Below are 18,612 nucleotides of genomic sequence, written 5' to 3'. Positions count from 1 at the left end.
TTAAAATGTTATTTAGTATATTGATTTTTAAAATTTTCGTAGTGATTCCTCCAGGAATTACCATATACATAGCTATCTAAAGTCCCACTGGTGTCAGTATTTTTCTTTGAGTGAAGTGTAGAAACCTTACTTCCATTTAGTTTTTGTTCCTTTTTTACTTTTTAAATATATTTTTAAAAGTATTTCCTCTGCATTTATTGAGTAGCACATCAGATTGTGTGAAAAGTTTTGCTTCAACCATAAAATTTTATTAAGGCATTCATGAGGTAAGTCTATTGTGCTTATCTCAACTTTTACCATCCCCTTGTTCTTTTCTTTCTGAATATCCCAGCCTTTTTCTGTTATCATTTTCTTTCTGTTTAATGCTCTTTTTTAAGACTTTATTTGTGAGTAGTTCTGCTGAACATAATTCTTAGTTTTCCTCTGTCTGATAATGTCTTTATTTCCCTTTCATTCCTAAAGGTACTTTTGTTAGTCACAGAATTTTTTGATTGACAGTTGTTTTCTTTTAGCACTGAGAATTATTATGCTACTTTCTCTGGCCTCCTACTTTCAGATGATAAATCCTTTGTCAGTTCAAGTTTGTGTTTTATAGTTAATATGCCATTTCTGTCTGGCCAGCATCTCCTCTGAGTAGAAGGCTAGGAGGCACCAAGCTCAGCTGATGTGAGTGGATCAGCCCACTCACTGGTTCCCCAGGTGTGTAACAGGGGTTGGGTAGACTTGTCACTGCTGTGAAGCTCTGCTGAAGGCAGATCGGCCTGACTGCTGGTGCACTGGTTGTGGAGTGGGGTTGAGATGGCTCTCAGAGCTTTGCTGCTGCTATTGTATGTGAATTGGATTGCCTGCTGAAACCCAATGTACAGAGCAGACATCAGGACAAGTTCACTGGGGCTTCTTAGCTGATGCTATGGTCCTTTTGGCCCACCAGTAGCCTGTGTGAAGCAGAGGTTGGTGGGCCCACTCCAGCTTTGAAATTTCTGCTGAAGGCACATTGGATAACTAATTGGTTGGGAGCTCAGTGGAGGCGCTAGGATTGGATCCCCCAACTCAGTCTCTGCTGTGCTTCCTGTTTTCTAGTCCTTTAGCCAGAGAGAATAGACTTTAATTGTTTTTCTTTTTCAGTTTATGCTTGTTGATTGTGTTAGGCCACAGGCCTCTCTGGTGTTCTGCCCATATGTGGATCTCAGAAATCTGACCACATTGCATCAAGTCCTGACATTCTTAGCCAGTCCAGCCTGACTGCTTCTTTGCAGATCCCAGAGTCATCATTATCCATTGAATTATTTTCAGGGTGAATAATTGTATTAAGAGCAGTAGGGAAAACGGAGTCTAGGCCATCATGTTTCCACCTCCCTTTCTTTAGATAGTTTATCTTCATATGTCTTTCTGTGAGTAGAAATTAGAGTTAAGATTTCTTCTGTTTCTTGAATCATCTTTTTCTCCTTATTTAAAGCTTTATTGAGATATAATTAATCCTACCCAGTTCACTAACTTAAAGTGCATAAATCAGCAGTTCTTAGAATATTCATCAGAATTAATTTTAGAACATTTTCATTACCCCCAAGAGAAACTCTGTGGTCTTTAACAGTTACTCTCCACTTTCCTCTACTTTTCTCTTTCTCCTTACCTCAGCCTTAGACAACTACTAATCTACTTTCTCTCTGTATGGATTTTCTCTATTCTGGAGATATCACATAAGAGGTTTCATATAATATGTGGTATTTTGTGAGTGGCTTTTTTCACTTCACATAATGTTTTCAAAGTCCCTCAATGTTGTAGCATGTGTTTGTATGCCATTCCTTGTTATGGTTGAATAACATTCCATTGTATGTATATACCACATCTTATTTATCCATTTTCCTGGTGGTGGACATTTGGATTGTTTCCACTTTTTGGCTATTCTGAGTAATGGTGCTGTGAAATTTGTACAAGTTTTCATGTGGCATGTTTTCATTTTTCTTGGATATTGTGGAATTGCTAAGTCATATGCTAACCCTGTGTTTAACATTTGGAGGAACTCCCTGGGCTGTTTTCCAAAGTGATGACTGCACTATTTTGCACTCCTACCAGCAATGTATGAAGTTTCCAATTTCTCTATATTCTTGTCAACATTTGTTATTATCTTTTTGATTATAGTCATTTTAGTGGATGAGAAGTAGTATATCATTGTGGTTTTGATTTGCGTTTCCCTAGTTACTAATGTTGTTGAGGATCTTTTCATGTGTTTATTGGCAATTTGTATATATATGTTCTTTGGAAAGTTGCCTATTAAGGTACCATGGTCATTTTTAAATTGGGTCACTTGTCTTTTTATTATTGTGTTGTAAGTGTTCTTTATATATATATGTCCTAGATATCAGTCCCTTATATGATTTGCAAATACTTTCTCCTATTCAGCGGACTACCAGTCTTATTTCTTGATTGTATTGTTTGAAGCACAGAAGTTTTTCATTTTGATGAAGTCTAATTTGTTTTTTCTTTGATTTCTTGTGTTTTTGGTATAATATCTAAGAAACCATTGCCTAACTAAGGGTCATGAAGATTTATGCCTCTTCTAAGAATTTTAGAGGTTTAGTTTTTACATTTAGGTCTCTGATCCATCTTGAGTTAATTTTGTATATGGTGTGAGGTAGGCATTCAGTTTCATTCTTTGCATGTGGCTATTCAGTTGTCACAGCACCATTTGTTGAGTTTCCAAAGCAATTTTTGTCTTTTTTCATTACTGTGGTGCAATATACATTACCTAATATTTCTCATTTTACCATTCATAAGTATACAGTTTGCTGGCATTAAATACATTCACATTGTTGTATAACCATCACTGCTATCTCTACTCAAAACTTTTCATTATCCCCAACAAAACTCTTTACCCATTAAACAATGAGTTCCCCTTCTCCTCTCCCTCTAGCCCCTCATAACCTCTATTCTACTTTCTGTCTCTATGAATTTACCTATTCTTGGTACCTCAAATAAGTAAAGTCATGGAATATTTGCCTTTATGTTTTTGCTTATTTCACTAAGCATAACGTCCAAGATAATTTTTATGTTTCCTTAATGTGGTGGTTCTCTTTCACCCTTCTGGTTATTTTGTCATATATCTGGTAATTCATTTACCTGAGTATGCATTACTATGATAGACAGTCTGGTTATTCTCAATATATTAAGTAGTCTCCTCCACCCTCCACCTCAATAAGAGGTGAGGAGGATATGATTGGTCTCTCAGGGATCTGGTGGGAAGCAAACTAGACCCTCACCACCTTTACCAAATGCCAAAATGTGAAGGGCTTTACTTTGAGGAAGCTATTGCCTACACTAGAAGCATTAACTTACCACAGCCAATTTGTTCAATATATTAAGAGAGAACCCTGTTTTATTGATGACTGTAGTTCCCTATGTGGGGCATGGAGCTGGCTCCTATGGCCTTCAATCAGTTACATGTTATGCCCCAATTCTCCTATCTGCCCTCCATTGTAACTAACTGCAAACTAAGTGCCCCTGTGGAGCCCCTCTTTTTGGTGGGTCACCTCCTACACCTGTGGCAGCATTTTGGTAACACTCTGGTATGTTGGTATAGTTTGGGTTATATAACCTTCTGGTACTGTGCTTTATTCATTAATGCACTTCCATTTACCATCTTTTGTACCGGAAATGTACTGATGTACTTCTTTGATGGCCCTCTTTCTATGCATTGCTATGGCTTTAGTCTTCCATGTTTATTCTAAATATCTTTGTGGTCATTTCTGTAAGGCTAAAGAGAGATAAGAATTGAGTATATGCACTCACTTTGCTGTCTAGAACCAGAAGCCTAGGCCTCACCTCCTATGCTTGAGTCTTATCTCATTGTTGTTAAGTATCTTTTCTCCATCAACACTCTGTGCTGCTTCAGATCTTGCTTGATGACCTTAACACTGGGATCTGAGCAGAGTAGATGTTCATTAAGCAGTTGTGATGGCCACAAGTAGATGCAAAACAAGTAAATTAAGTGTGAAAATTATTCAAATTGCCTGGTATAGAAACATTTAAAAGAGAATAATTTACCCCAAACTGTTAGTCTGTCCTTTGTTCTTATAAGTAGGGTAATAGTGTCTGCTTCACTTTCCCTGCTTTCTTATGTCACATTTGATTTGGAAAAGATAAATTATATAAAAGACTATATTATCCAATCATCCCATAGATTACTCCCCAAAAGCAAGTCTTGTGGGTTTGGAAACTACGCCATTAAGCCTGCCTTCCTATAGTCTTCTTCATACTCTATGTTACAGCACTTGCCACACTACTGTAGCTGTTAGTTAATAAGCCTGCCTCTGGGGCAGTGGTCTTCAGCACAGAGAATACATCATATTCTTGTCTTCTAGGGCAAGAAAAGGGAAATGAGAGAGATGAAAATAACCAGTATTCATTGTGCTCCTGTTTATAGGCACTGTTCAAAGTATTTTATAGTATTGTGTGTGATTTCAACAGTCTTCTGAAATAAATATTATTATACTAATTTTACAGATAAACCTCTCAGAGAGGTTTAGTATTTTTCCAAGGTCACACTTTTGTCAAGTAACAGAACCAATATTAAGGTATTAACTGAAGAAGGAAAGAAGGAAGAGATGTCAAGCATTTTGGAAGCAGTGATTTTCATAAAGGAGTTAACAGAGGAAGTAGCTTGTTTCCTCAGCAGCGTGCCTTAGTATCACATCACAGAAAAATAGTTGCATCTGTGCCTTTAGAACACTGAGAGGCCTGTGGAAATGATCTGAAAATCAAGTGCAAAGATGTTACATTAGTACAAAATGTAGACTGGTATACATTATGATGTATAACATTTATCATAGTAAGGGGGGTCTAATTGTTAATTTCTTCTTCCTTGTTAGCATAAGGATGAGACTAAGTACACAAGTCTAACCATTAGTAATTTAACTAGGGATTTCCCTTTTCCTTATCCAAAGGAAAGTACTTTCAAGAGGTTAGCAAGCTTCTTTTTTGAGTGGTTAGTCCCCTCTCCTTTCTCCCTAACTTGTTTCCTACTGGGGGTCCATCATTTTCTGTTGCCTAGGTAATTCTGGTGCTGGCAACCTACTGATTATCTGTGAATGAAATTTTCATTGTTTACACTATAGCACCTCTGGTATTTTAATATGAGATAATGGTTGCTTGAAGGTGGTGTTTGTTTCCCAGCCTTTGCTGTTCCTTCATATTTGGAAGAGGTCTACTTACTGCATGAACTAAGCAGCTGGCTGTGTATATTTCACTGATTCTGTATTCTGCACTACAGTTGTCCACTGGGAATAAGGTGACTCTTAGAGGACATCCGTTTATAGCAACTGGGTGGTGGGTTTCTGGGGTTGTGTAGCAAATTGACTTTATTTTAAAATATGTGTTATGCTAATCAGAACACAGAGGATTTCTGGTAAATAGGAAAACACACTTAATTCTTTATGGCAGGATTTGTAGGATTCTATCTGAAACTAACATATTTAACAGGTTATAGCACAAGACCAGCCAGGAATTGGGTTTTTTTTTTCTTTAAGTTAATTTGAGAACAATTGAGCTTGTTTCATGACATAGATGTTGAATGCAACAGAATTTTTACATAAATAAGCCATTCCAATATCAAACAAAGAGTCATAGACAAAAAAGTACTCTGATTTTCAAACGTTATTTTAATATTCAAGGGTACAAATAGGAGATTTTTATTGCTGCCTAGCAAAACAATTAAGAGCACAGCTTCTGGAAACACAGTCCATGGGTTAGAGTCCAAGCTTGGGCAGGTTGATTAACCTCTGTGTAACTTAGGTTCCTTACATGTAAAAATCAGAATATTATCTCAAAGAGTTAATACAGTTTAAAAGCTTAGAATAGTTCCTGGTTTATAGTTAAGTACTCAACAAATGTTAGCTCTTTTAAAAAAAAAGATTTTTTTTATTTATTTATTTGACAGAGATAGCAAGAAAGGGAATACATGTGGGGGATTGGGTAAGGGAGAAGCAGGCTTCCCACTGAGCAGGGAACCCAATGAGGGGCTCAATCTCAGGACCCTAGAATCATGACCTGAGCCAAAGGCAGACACTTAATGACTGAGCCACCCAGGTACCCCAAATGTTAGTTATTTTTGTTTGCATGTTGACAGTTCCACTTCAGACATAGTAGTTAATCAAGGTGCCCAGTATTTAATCAAAAGAAAAGGTACAAGGTTTTGTTGTTATTAACATGGTTCATGGTGGAAACTGAAACTATGAGAGCAGATAATTTTTGGAAGGCCAGGCCTGAGGCTTAGTTCTTTGCCAGGGTATGGGGAGTGCAGATGTTGAAAATAAAGGGATGTGCAAAAGAAGGGCAGAACAAAGGCATCTGGCAAGAAGGTAAAACAGCATCACTGAGTGAGAAAGTATGGAGGATTTTGACTTTGAGACAATAGTTCAAGAAGGCAAACTACCTAGTTGACTTGGAGGAATAGCACAGCACTGGCAGAATTCCAGGTATGAGTCTTCAGACCTTGCATGGTTCACCTGTGGGGTAATCTGGGGAAGGTCTCCTAGTGTATCTCTAATACAGTTACAGTTCTCTAATCTATAAAACTATTTGGCTGGGTATGATTCATAAAATTCCTTCTAGCACTTCTGTTGCTGGCTTCCATGATCCTAGGTTATTGGTAATCTTTGAGTGATTTTAGTGAATAGTGTGCCCAGAAGCCAGATTGTAGGGAGTTAAAGAGTGATTAAATGGTAGAAGACCATCTGTTCAGGAACTGAGTTTGCTCCAATCCAAGAAAGGTTATAAGCTTCTCCTAATATAGTAGATTCATTATATAGTACTCCTACAATATGGACTTATACCTGCTTCCCTTTTCTATTCTTATTTCAAATCTGTTCACAGTTTTTAAAGGTTTATTAATCTTCAGTGATTTAAGGAAATTTTGCATGAGGCTCAGTTTTATTTGGTTCAGTTCATTCTAATGCTCCCAAATAGTTTAGTCAGCTTAAGACATAATTTCTACTTAAAGGATTAAAAAAGCTCCACTTCATTAGCTTGGCAAGGAAAGAAAGTGTTTGTGTGGGACTAAAAAGCCAAATTTATCTACAAGCATGGGAATAAATTTGAGTACTCAACAGAAGTTCTTGTGATTATCATAATAAAACAGAATAAAATAGTCAAGGCATCAAAAATGCTTCTGAAAGCCTAGCCTGCATATGCTATAGCTACATAGAGGTTCTATTCAGGTAATACTGTTTGTAGTCTTTAAGGGAAATAAGAGTTTCCTATCAACTAGTATTTATACCATGGGCAATGAAAATGTAATGCCTTAATCAAAAATATCCAGAACTGTGAAAAATGTTAAATTGGAAATAAAAAACTGAACTTAAACACATTTAATATTATCATTCTAATTAACCCACTGAACTTATTAAAATTAAAAGTTCCAATAATAGACATGAGATATGAAATATTTCATCAACAAGATGAAGACTTCTTTTAGCTATGGCTGAAATATAAAAGAAGAAAAACAGATCCGAGTAAAAAAGCAAGGCTTTTAGTCCAAAATAAAGGTGTATAGGAATATTATGATCCAATGTTATTTTAATGAACCTACTGCCGGTCTCAGTTTATGCCTCTGCTCTGGTCCAACCCCATGGGCCTACTTATATTCCTGGCATTTTGCTCTGAGAAAAAAAATCATATTTTCTCAAAAATATAAATAAATTTATGAACTTACCTGTGACTTGCCTACTTTCCCCTTTTTTCCTAATTTTGAACCTACTCACAGTTTTTATCTTTTTTATTTTTTTTTTAAAGATTTTATTTATTTGACAGAGACACAGCAAGAGAGGGAACACAGGCAGAGGGAGTGGTAGAGGGAGAAGCAGGCTTCCCACCAAGCAGAGAGCCTGATGTGTGGCTTGATCCCAGGACCCTGGGAAAATGCCCTGGCCGAAGGGCAGACACTTATCAACTGAGCCACCCAGGCGCCCCTCCACTCACAGTTTTTAAATGTCTGTTGATCTTTGAAGAAAACCTTACCATTTAGTCCTATTCTAACCCCCTCTTATTTAGTGAGCCATTTTACAAGGAGATGCCCTCTTCTAAATCAGAGGACTGGGGTTTAGGAGCCCCTACCTCCCCAAGGAGTGATGTTCTCTCATGAGGTCCTTAGAGAGTTCCAGGTATTTTTGCCATTGTACTGGTGAATAAAATATGAGTATTTTTGATCAGCTACTTGAAGCAATACTTTACATTTATGTCATAATTATCATGATAGACCAGATCATGTGTGTTGAAGCACCCTTGAGAAAATTCAGCTTCACTTTTATCATTTTCCGTGACACCCAAGCTTTGAATCTGAGAAGTAGACTAGCACATTTAATATGCCAATTAAAATGGATTGATCTACTTTGACAGTCTTTGGAGAAAAGGCCAATATGAAAGGAATGCTTTTTAGTCATAATAAGAGCTTGTTTTCCAAGCTGCAGAAGTTCTAAATTTAGGATGAAAGTCAGTACTTACTTACTAAATCATGTACATATTTATACAGATCTCAGTTACAAACATGTACACTTGTTGGCCTCTCATTTTTCAAATTAATGAAGAAAATGGCTCATATTTTGTTTTCTGAAAATACAGGTGTATAAACTTTTGCACAAATTATTTTCAGAAGATTAAAGAATACCACATATATATGTGATATATTTTTATTTTTATGAAGGTGACATAGTATAGTGGCTTTATATGATACAGGATCAGCTATTAAACCAGTCTCACCTGCTGATTAACTGTGTGACCTTGGACAATTTAATTGATCTTTCTAAGCCTCACTTTCCTCATCTATTAAATAGTGATAATCATTTCTAACTCACAGTGGTCATATATGATAAAATGATAACATATGTAAAGCTCTAAAAATGTCTGACACTAAGAGCTAAATAAATATTATTGAAAAATAGCAATAAAAGAAAAATATATTTTATCCCAATTAGTTTATTTTATAAGTAATATACTTTATCTTTAAAGAGAATGAGAAAAATTCTATAAAGTCTGGAGAAAAACATTATATTTTCAACACTTTGGCTTATTAATATGCATAGGCTCCCTTATTATGTGTTTGCAGACTTGTTGGATATTTAGTTCTGCAGTCACTAACACTTATTTATACTATCAGTTATTTTTCGCACTATTTCTATAAAATATTATCTTAAATATCTATATATTGTTTTTTCATTTGGCTATATCAAGCTTTCCTTTACCAAACATCTAATCATTTATATTCTAGAAGTTTATCCTAATAAGAGATGATTAAGATTTGAGGATTAGGGGCACCTGGATGGCTCAGTTGGTTTAATGTCTGCCTTTGACTTAGGTCATGATCTCAGGGTCCTGGGATAGAGCCCCACCTCTGGTTCCTTGCTCAGCAGGGAGCCTGCTTCTCCTTTTCCCTCTGTCCACCGCCTCCCCACATACCCCCTCGCCCTGCTTGTGCTTGCTTTTTTTCTCTCAAATAAATAAATAAATAAAATCTTTAACAAAAGGGATTTGATGTTTAATACATCATTATTACATTTTTAAGACTACTGGTATGGCTAAATTGCTATTTCATTAAAAGTTCTCTACTTAATGCTTTTCTGTTACTACATGAAATATTTCATATTCCATAGTGTTCATTAGCTAATAAAAATAAAGGGATTATAAGATAAAACAATTTAAGTTTACACTTAAATAAAAATCATAAAAATGAAAATCACGTCCCCCAATTTTTCCTTCCCTAAGACGTACTTGATCCAAACATATTGTTTTAGACCTTTGCCCAGATTTGGGAGTCTTTTACTTATTAATTGAATGTATCTGTATAAGCCATAAAACTACCCACAACTGTAACAGAGAGGAGTTGATTTCTTCTTATTTCACTGATAAAGTTCAAAATTTATGGTTTTATGTATTACATGTATTCTTATATTTATTGCCTGTACCTTACATACATGATAGAATATTAAGAGAGAAGTATTAAGATAATATTAAGATTGTCAAGAGTGTTTTCTTTAACTCCCTCATTTTGTAGAGCAGGAAATGTTTCAAAGAGAAGTGGCATGTCTAAGGTCGCACAGGTACAGATCTGAAGCTGGAACGCAGGGGTACTGAAGTGTGGCCAGGTGAGCCATGTATACCGTGGTTACATGATGGTGTACATAGTTATGTGGTGGTATACATGGTGGGTACAGTGTGGTGAAAAATGTACACTTACTGCATGAGATTAAAGACTAAAACTACTTCAGTAACACTTGTTAAAGATGGTAAGGCAGACTTTATTCAGGACCATCATGGGAGGTATAGGAACCATTGCAATGGGATTTTACAATAAGAGAAGAGAGACTTGGATCATTCTAAATACAGCTTGGGCAAGTAGGAATTTATAGCTAAGGATCAGGGTAGGAGTCAGTGGATGCAAAATTACCAAGAGGAAATGTCACAGGGAAGGAGGATTCTGGCTAAACCAACCTAACAGGGTTCTTTGTTGAAGATAGGCCAGTGTTATCATGTATCATCAGCTGAGGGATTGTGGAAGATGAGGAGCCTGATGAGAAATCAAGGATAATCAGATATCATTAGCAGCATTCTTGCTAAAACTGAATTTTACAAAGCATACAGCTGAGCCTAAGAGAAGTTTCAGGAGCTTGACTAAAGTTTGGTCAAGCAAAGAATCATTGTTAATAATAAAATGGCTTTTATTACTAATGCCATTTTTTATATTCTCATCATTCCTTAATTATGACTTAGATTAGTTGGAAGCAGCATGACTTACATTATTGCATCTCTCCCACACCAACAACTAGCATATAGCTAGGCCAACAAATAAATATTCATTTATCAGCCAATTACTTACCAGTAGGAATGTGAAACCACTATGTAGTTTCTGCCATGACTTTGCTTTCTCCTAAGTTGGAACATTTTTCATTTATTTTTGCTTTTTGAGTAGTCAAAGAGTTTGACCTTGTTGATGATCATCATATATAAAATACTTCTTGTATAAAATTCTATAATCTCTATGGATTAAGCATTATAGTTTGGCTACTTTGTAGAAGATGAGATTTTGAATTTGTGAAGAATTGGGAAGGATGTAAAGGAAGCATTGGCCTCATTAAGGAGCCATTTAAATGTATTTTTAAAATTATATTCAGCTTAGAAAAACTTAATTTGAATATTTGATGTGTTAAATTCCTTTTATCTCTGTGCATGTCTCTGATTAAGCCTGTCTCTATATACATGCAAACCAGTGTTTTAATTTAGACAGTTTCTTTTTTTTAATTTGGAATATAGTTCCATTTTGAAAATTAGCCATATATTGAACTTTGATTTGGAATAGTTACAACTTTATTGTCCATTGCCTTTTTTCAGATTGCATTATCCTGTTGTATACCATACTTCTTAAGAATAATATTGAATTGGAAATGTCAGACTATAAGGTCTAAGAAATATATCTATCAAAAATTACTTTCCGAAGCTAGGAGAAGACCATATTCCATTAATGCATATAGTTTTCATATTATTTATTTTCAATGACAATTTTATTTGAGAAATAGAGAATGAGAGAGAGAGAGAAAACATGAGAGGGGGAGGGGCAGAAGGAGAAGCAGACTCCCCACTGATCAGGGAGCCTGATGCGGGACTTGATCCTGGAACTCCAGGATCGTGACCTGAGCCAAAGGCAGATGCTTAGCCAACTGAGCCACCCAGGAGCCCCTGGGTGATGAAGATGAATTTTAAGGGACACTGTGTAATGGTCAGATAAATGGACATTGTTTATGACTCTTCTAATAATATTATTTACAGACTGAAGAAACTAATAAAATCAGCCCAAGAATATATGAGTTCAGTGTGGTAATGAACAATGAATAATCCTCTGTAGCAGAGCGTGAGCCTTTCATGTTGTACAAGGGCAAAATTGTTAAAACTGGAAGATAGAGTTTTAAGTTCTCAGAAAGGTCCAGAAACATAAAGATTAAAGCTAAATTAATGGATTCTAGTACATACTGACATCCTTGCCTCATCCTTGTCTTTTCTTCTGAATCCCAGAAGTCCAAGGAAAGCCCCCATGGTAGGCAGTAACCTGCTCAACTTTTCCCCTCAACCTTTTGCATATTCTATATTGATATCCATTCTTTCTTCTATATTTCAGCCTTTTTCTCTCTACTTATTTTTTCTCCTGACTCTATAAACATGTTTGTCTCCTGACCAAAAAAACTGAAAAAACTATTTCCTTGACTGCGTCTCTCTTAAGGACTTAACTTCCATCGTCTCCTTCTCTTTCAGACATTGTAGAAAAGTACTTGCCACTATCTCCCATTTCCTCAACTTCCAGTCACTGCTTACTGTACACAGTTTAGCTGCTTCTGTCATCACTCCACCAAAACCACTTACAAAATGTTTCTAATGATTTTTTTTAAAGATTTTATTTATTTATTTGACAGAGAGAGAGAGAGAGAGAGAGAGAGATCACAAGTAGGCAGAGAGGCAGGCAGAGAGAGGGAGGGATGCAGGCTCCCCGCTGAGCAGAGAGCCCGATGCAGGACTCGATCCCAGGACCCTGAGATCATGACCTGAGCTGAAGGCAGAGGCTTAACCCACTGAGCCACCCAGGTGCCCCTCTAATGATTTTCTAATTGATATATCCGGTGATCTCTTTTCAGATTCAAGTCTGTTTGGCCTCCCAGATATTCAACATCATTGAACATTCCCTCTTCCTTTTAAACTTTAAACCTTTTAAACTTCCTTTTAAACTTCCTTTTAAACTCTGTTAAAGTATAAAAGTAATCTTTCTTTTCTCTCTTCTTCTGTCACTACTTTTCCCCTTCCAAATCCAGTCCTGCCAATTCTATTTCCTAAATATTCTTGAAATCTTTCCACTTGCTCCTTCATTCTCACTGCTATAACCCACATCACCTTGTGTCCACTCTGCCCTCTGCAACCCATGTCTATATAGTAGCCATCATAATATAATTCTTGAGTGGGGCCTGGCCATTATATAGTATGTTCAATATATGTATTTATTACTATTATTCTAAGAAATGTAAATTACATTGTATTTTTCATGTTTGAAACCTTTTTTTTTTTTTTTAATTTGACAGACAGAGATCACAAGTAGGCAGAGAGGCAGGCAGAGAGAGAGGGGAAGCAGGCTCCCCGCTGAGCAGAGAGCCCGATGCGGGGCTCGATCCCAGGATCTTGGGATCATGACCTGAGCCGAAGGCAGAGGCTTAAACCTACTGATCCACCCAGGTGCCCCTGAAACCCTTTTAGTAGCTTTTCATTTCACTTGGTTGAAAACCAAATGCCTCGTTGCCTTAGTAAGCACTGCTAGGCCTTAATTCCACCCCCATCTCTTATCATTCTTTTGCTTGCCTGTTATGTTCCAGACACTCTCCTCTCAGTTCCTCAAGTCCTTCAAGGGTTTCAATCTCAGGGCCTTTGCACATGGTATTCCTTCTGCCTGAAGTGCTCATTTGTTTTTGAATTCAGTCTCAAATTTAATGACACCCTGAAAAGAATTATTTTCTGGCCATTAATCTAAATTAGCCTCTATATCTTCAGTCACTCTGTTATATTACCCTTTACCTTTATCCAGTTTATTATTGTTTTTCATTATTTAGTTACTTATACATTTTATTTATTAATTGTCTATCTCTTCCAGACTGAAATATAAGTTTGATGAGAGAAGGATTTTGTCTTATTTGTCTGACACATAACTGAAGAGAAATATTTACTAAATAAATTCACGAATGGCAAGTTTTCATCCTTTAAGAACCAACAGCTAAGATACCTTTTCTATAAAGTTCTCCTTCATTTTCTGAGTTTAAATTAGATGCTTCCTCTTTTGTCTTCAGAGCAACCATTAAGAGCACTATATTTAGTATCCTACTGAACTACAAGAATAGTTTGTCTTCTCTGTTAAATGGGGAGTTCATGAAGAATAGGAGTAATGTTTCATCTATCTTTCTGCCATTCATAGTAACTGCCATGATGTCTGGACTAATGAATGAATGAGCAAACCCTCTAAGGTGGGAACATTTCTAGTATTCAACATTGTTGAATTGTGCTCTCAAGGGTATGGAAGACCTTTAGGTTTACTCTGCTAAGAGTGATGGTATGGTGTCTCCTCTGCAGTCAGGTCCTTTCTGAGAATCCACACTAGAAACAGTTTGGCCTCAACCAGTGAAGATAGCTATATATGGTTAAAAGTTTGCTGGATTCTAGAGCTTCCGGGATACCTCTGTAGCTGTTTGATCTCTAAGCCAGCAGCCATAAATCTTGCCACAGTTTTTCCCTTGCACTGTCTTACTAGTCCAAGCTTCTTGTCCTTGGGATGTGCATAAAATACTGAAAGAGAAAGTAGCACAAGTTTTTGTACTCCTCTTCCTTTAAGACCACCCTTCTTAGGTGGCTGTCACATTGGAATGACTGCATATGTGGCCTGTCCATTTCCACTTATAAGTAGAGTCACATACTTAACATTTCTCTAGTGTACTGAAACGTTGACTATATAACCAGTAAGATGAAGCAGTCTGACATATTAGAGAGAACTCTGGACCAAATCAGTCCCGAGGCCTGGATTTGGACCATTTCCTCTGGCTGGGCCTCAGTCTTCTTACCCATCAAGTGGATTACTGATTTTTTATCAAGGAAACCTATTTTTCACACAAAATCTTAGGCAGAATCTCAGCATATACAATAGTTCAGACTTGTGCTGCTCTATGTTAACTATCCTGGAATTAAAATAAAATAAAAAAAAAAACCAGAGCAGCAACAACAAATACAACAAAGTTATGCTGCTCTGGCTTAAGTGGAGTCTTGCCACCCAGTCTCTCCCATAGACACTCTCACACCTTTTTCATTACCCTTTTCCCCAAGTTCCAGGTGATTAAAAACGGTCCCTTCCATCTCTCACCTTTTCAGCTCAGACATCAGGGTACTGATCTACTCAGTATAAGCACCTGAAAGGGAAGAACCAAAGCAAGTTGGCTTGCTCTGCTTGCTTCCTCCACCCCCCACCACGCCCCCATGATTTTAAAAAGATGGTTTCCTTTCATCTACCTTTTAGAGGCCTTTCATTGGTGGTAATCCAGCAACTGAAGCCCTTTGAAAGGACAAAAACCCTGAGAGTGAAATGACCAGAGTTTTGGAAACTCTGCTTCCCTCTTTTGCCTCTGCCTCTGCTGTCTCATCTCATTTTATCAGTTATTCCTGATGTGTTGCTATAAGTTTCCCATAATTTGTTCCTCCCTCTGGTTGTGATTAAAGCTGTGTGGACACCATGAGTCAGGCTTTCTCCATCTGGGCCCGTGTAGCATTTTAGCATTGTTTCCAAGAAGTAGCAAGATCTTTGGCACTGTCATTTCTTTAAGATAAAAATATAGAAACATCCAGTTACAGCAAGTGCTTAGAAAGGAGGGAAAACAGTTTTATAGATCAATTCATTGTGACAAAGTGATGATCAGTATTCTCTTCCAAGATAATTGCAGTCATTGAAAGGCCTGCTGTCAAAAGACATTGCCTGATTTCTTCATTCCGGCATTTGAACCTATGTGTGTGAGATCTGGGAATTCTTTTTTAAAATTCATTTGTTTTCCTCTTAAGTAGAAGGCTTATATTATCATTAATGGGGCGTATAAATAGAGGATCCTACAGGGCCGTTTCTTCCCTGGCCAGCTCTCCTCTTGAGCTGAGTTTAGCTCTTTAACCATGCTTGATGTTGTTATTCCTCTGGTATTTCTACTTACCTTTTCTCTGCTTCCCTATTAATTTTCTCCATGTTGCTGCTTTGGCTTGGTTGGAAATGTCAGAACAAGATGCCAATGTGTTCCAGTCAGGATGTGCCTGTGTTCAAACTGCTGTATCCTGTTACTTGGCTCCTACAGGAAAAATACTGCGGGTGCAGTGTCTCCAGTTGGAATTGAGATGTAAAAAGCATCTGCTTGGTTTCTTCAGCTAATGAGGTTTTGCTGAAAAATGAGTGTAATGAAAAAATGCTGGCTGTTGGCAGGACCTACTGATGAAGGCTAATGAGCATAAATGAGTTTCTATAAGGCCCCAAAAACAGAGGCATAGAATGTTTCAAATGTACTACCCTTGAGGCAAGACTAGCCTTGGATGAGGTCTGACCCATTTATTTGTTGGATTCTTTTTTCTTTTCTTCTTTCTCTTCTCTCTTGCCCTTCTTTCAGTAAAAGACATATTCAAGCCCACCACAATCGATTATTTTAAGCAACATAGGGCATTTTAAAAATAAAACTACTGCACTAGGGTTCAATATGATGTTCCAAAAGGAAGAATTATGAATTCTATATACTTGTATACGTTATTTATTAGAAGAGATAATTTTTAAATTTAATTGCCAAGAACTTCAGAATTATATTTTATCAAAAAGCAGATAAGAAAATAGGTTTTGTAGACAAACTTAGAGTTGAGTTTTCTTAAAAACGTGATCTAAAGTGGATGAAGAGTGGACTGTTGGTGGGTTGCAAGGTTTTTGCATGCCACTCTGCCCCCCATGATTTTATTTTTTGTGTCAACTTTATTGGGACACACAGCACCAAATATTTGATCAGTGTTCTGGATGAAGGAAAGAGTATTTGGGGAGAAGACTAACATTTAAATCAGTAGACTGAGCAAGTCAGATTGCTTTCCCTCATCTGGGTGGGCTTTATCTATGAAAGCCTGAATAGAACAGAGAGGTGACTCTTCCCTGAGTAAGAGAGGATTTTCCCTGCCTGATGGCCTTAAACTGGGACATCAACTTTTTCCCTGCTTCCGGATTTGAAATGGGTATTGAGCCTCCTGGCCTTCAGATGAACTATACCATCAACTCTCCTTGGTCTTCCACCTGCTGATTCAACCTGTGGGTTTGGGAACTTAGCAGACACTGTAATTGCCTGAACCAATTCTTTATAGTAAATATTTTTCTGCCCTTATTCACACATATACACCCTATCAGTTCTCCTTCTCTGGAGAATCCTAATACAAACCACAACAGCAGTCAGCATATAATCTATGAAATACATGCTATGACATATGCCATGCTGACTTTGTGACTTTGGACTTGCACATACCTGCAGTCAGGTTTAAGCTCTATCACTGGCTATACATACAATATATATACAATATATACAATATATACAATATAATATATATATATATATATATATATATATACAATTTGACCTTTGACAAATTATTTCACCTATTTCCTTATTGGTTTCCTGATCTTACAATATGGGAATTCTTGTGACACTATATAACATAGAGCTTAAATAATACATCTTTAACAGCAGGCTATCAAGATATTTTAATTTTTTGACATTCTAAGCTATACTGCAAAATTAATCAATAACATGATAATATAAATCTTACTAATAAACTCTTGTGTTATTTCCATTAGTTAGTTATGCAGTTGTACCTTGGAAATACTGTGGTTTTGACTTCAGACTATTGCAATAAACCAAATATCTCAATAAAGCAAGTCAAATGAAGTTTTGGTTTCCCAGTGCATATAAAAGTTATGTTTATACTATACTATAGTCTGTTAATAGATAATAGCATTATGTCTAAAACAATGAACATGCCTCAATTAAAAAAAAATACTTAATTGCTAAAAAAAATGACCAGCATTTGAACTTTTTAGCGAGTCATAATCTTCTTGTTGATAGAAGGTCTTGCCTTGATCTTGATGGCTGCTGCCTAAATAAAGTGGTGGTTGCTGAAGGTTGGGGTGAGTATAGCTATTTCTTAAACTGAGACAATAATGGGGTTTGCCACATTGAGTGTCTCTTTCATAAATGATATCTGTGTAATGTATTTGGTAGCATTTTACCCACAATAGAACTTCTTTCAGAATTGGGGTCAGTCCTCTCAAACCCTGCTGTTGCTTTATCAATTAAGTTTATGTAACATTCTAAATTCTTTGTTGTCATTTTAATAGTCTTCATAGTATCTTCACCAAGAGTAGATTTCATTTCAAAAAACCACTTTCTTTTTCATCCATAAGAAGCAACTCCTCATCCATTAAAGTTTTGTCTTGAGATTGCAGCGATCCATTCCCATGTCCAGGCTCCACTTCTAGTTCTCCTTCTCTTGCTCTTTCCACCACATCTGCAGATACTTCCTCCACTGAGGTCTTGAACCCCTCCAAGTTATCTTTGAAAATTGGAAGTAGCTTCTTCCAAACTCCTGTTGATGTTGATATTTTGACCTCTTCCCATGAATCATAAATGTTCTTGATGGCATCTAGTATGGTGGATCTTTTCCAGAAGGTTTTCAATGTACTTTGCCCAGACCCATCAGAGAATCCCTATTTGTGGCCTCTATAATCTTAACAAATGTATTTAAGTAAGACTTGAAGGTCAAAATTACTCTTTGATGGACTGTTGAATGGATGTTGTGTTAGCAGACATGGAAACATTAATCTCATTGTACATCTTCATCAGAGATCTTGGATGACCAGGTACACAGTCAATGAGCAGTTACATTTTGAAAGGAATCTTTTCTTCTGTGCTGTAGATCTCAACAATGAGCTTAAAATATTCAATAAGCAATGTTGTAAACAGATGGGCTGTCGTCAAGCTTTTGTTGTTCCATTTATAG

The 18,612-nt window shown here is 36.7% G+C and overlaps 1 protein-coding gene across 4 annotated transcripts in view; it reads left to right on the top strand.

Annotated features, from left to right (window-relative positions):
• The window catches only part of PHKB (phosphorylase kinase regulatory subunit beta), a 233,228-nt gene that overhangs the window by 158,694 nt on the left and 55,922 nt on the right, over window positions 1-18,612 (top strand). The window lies entirely within an intron of this gene.

This window comes from Lontra canadensis, unplaced genomic scaffold (genome assembly GCF_010015895.1).
Source record: "Lontra canadensis isolate GAN:19392208 unplaced genomic scaffold, GSC_riverotter_1.0 scaffold8, whole genome shotgun sequence".
NCBI lineage: Eukaryota > Metazoa > Chordata > Mammalia > Carnivora > Mustelidae > Lontra > Lontra canadensis.
This window is presented reverse-complemented; position numbering and strand designations above follow the sequence as displayed.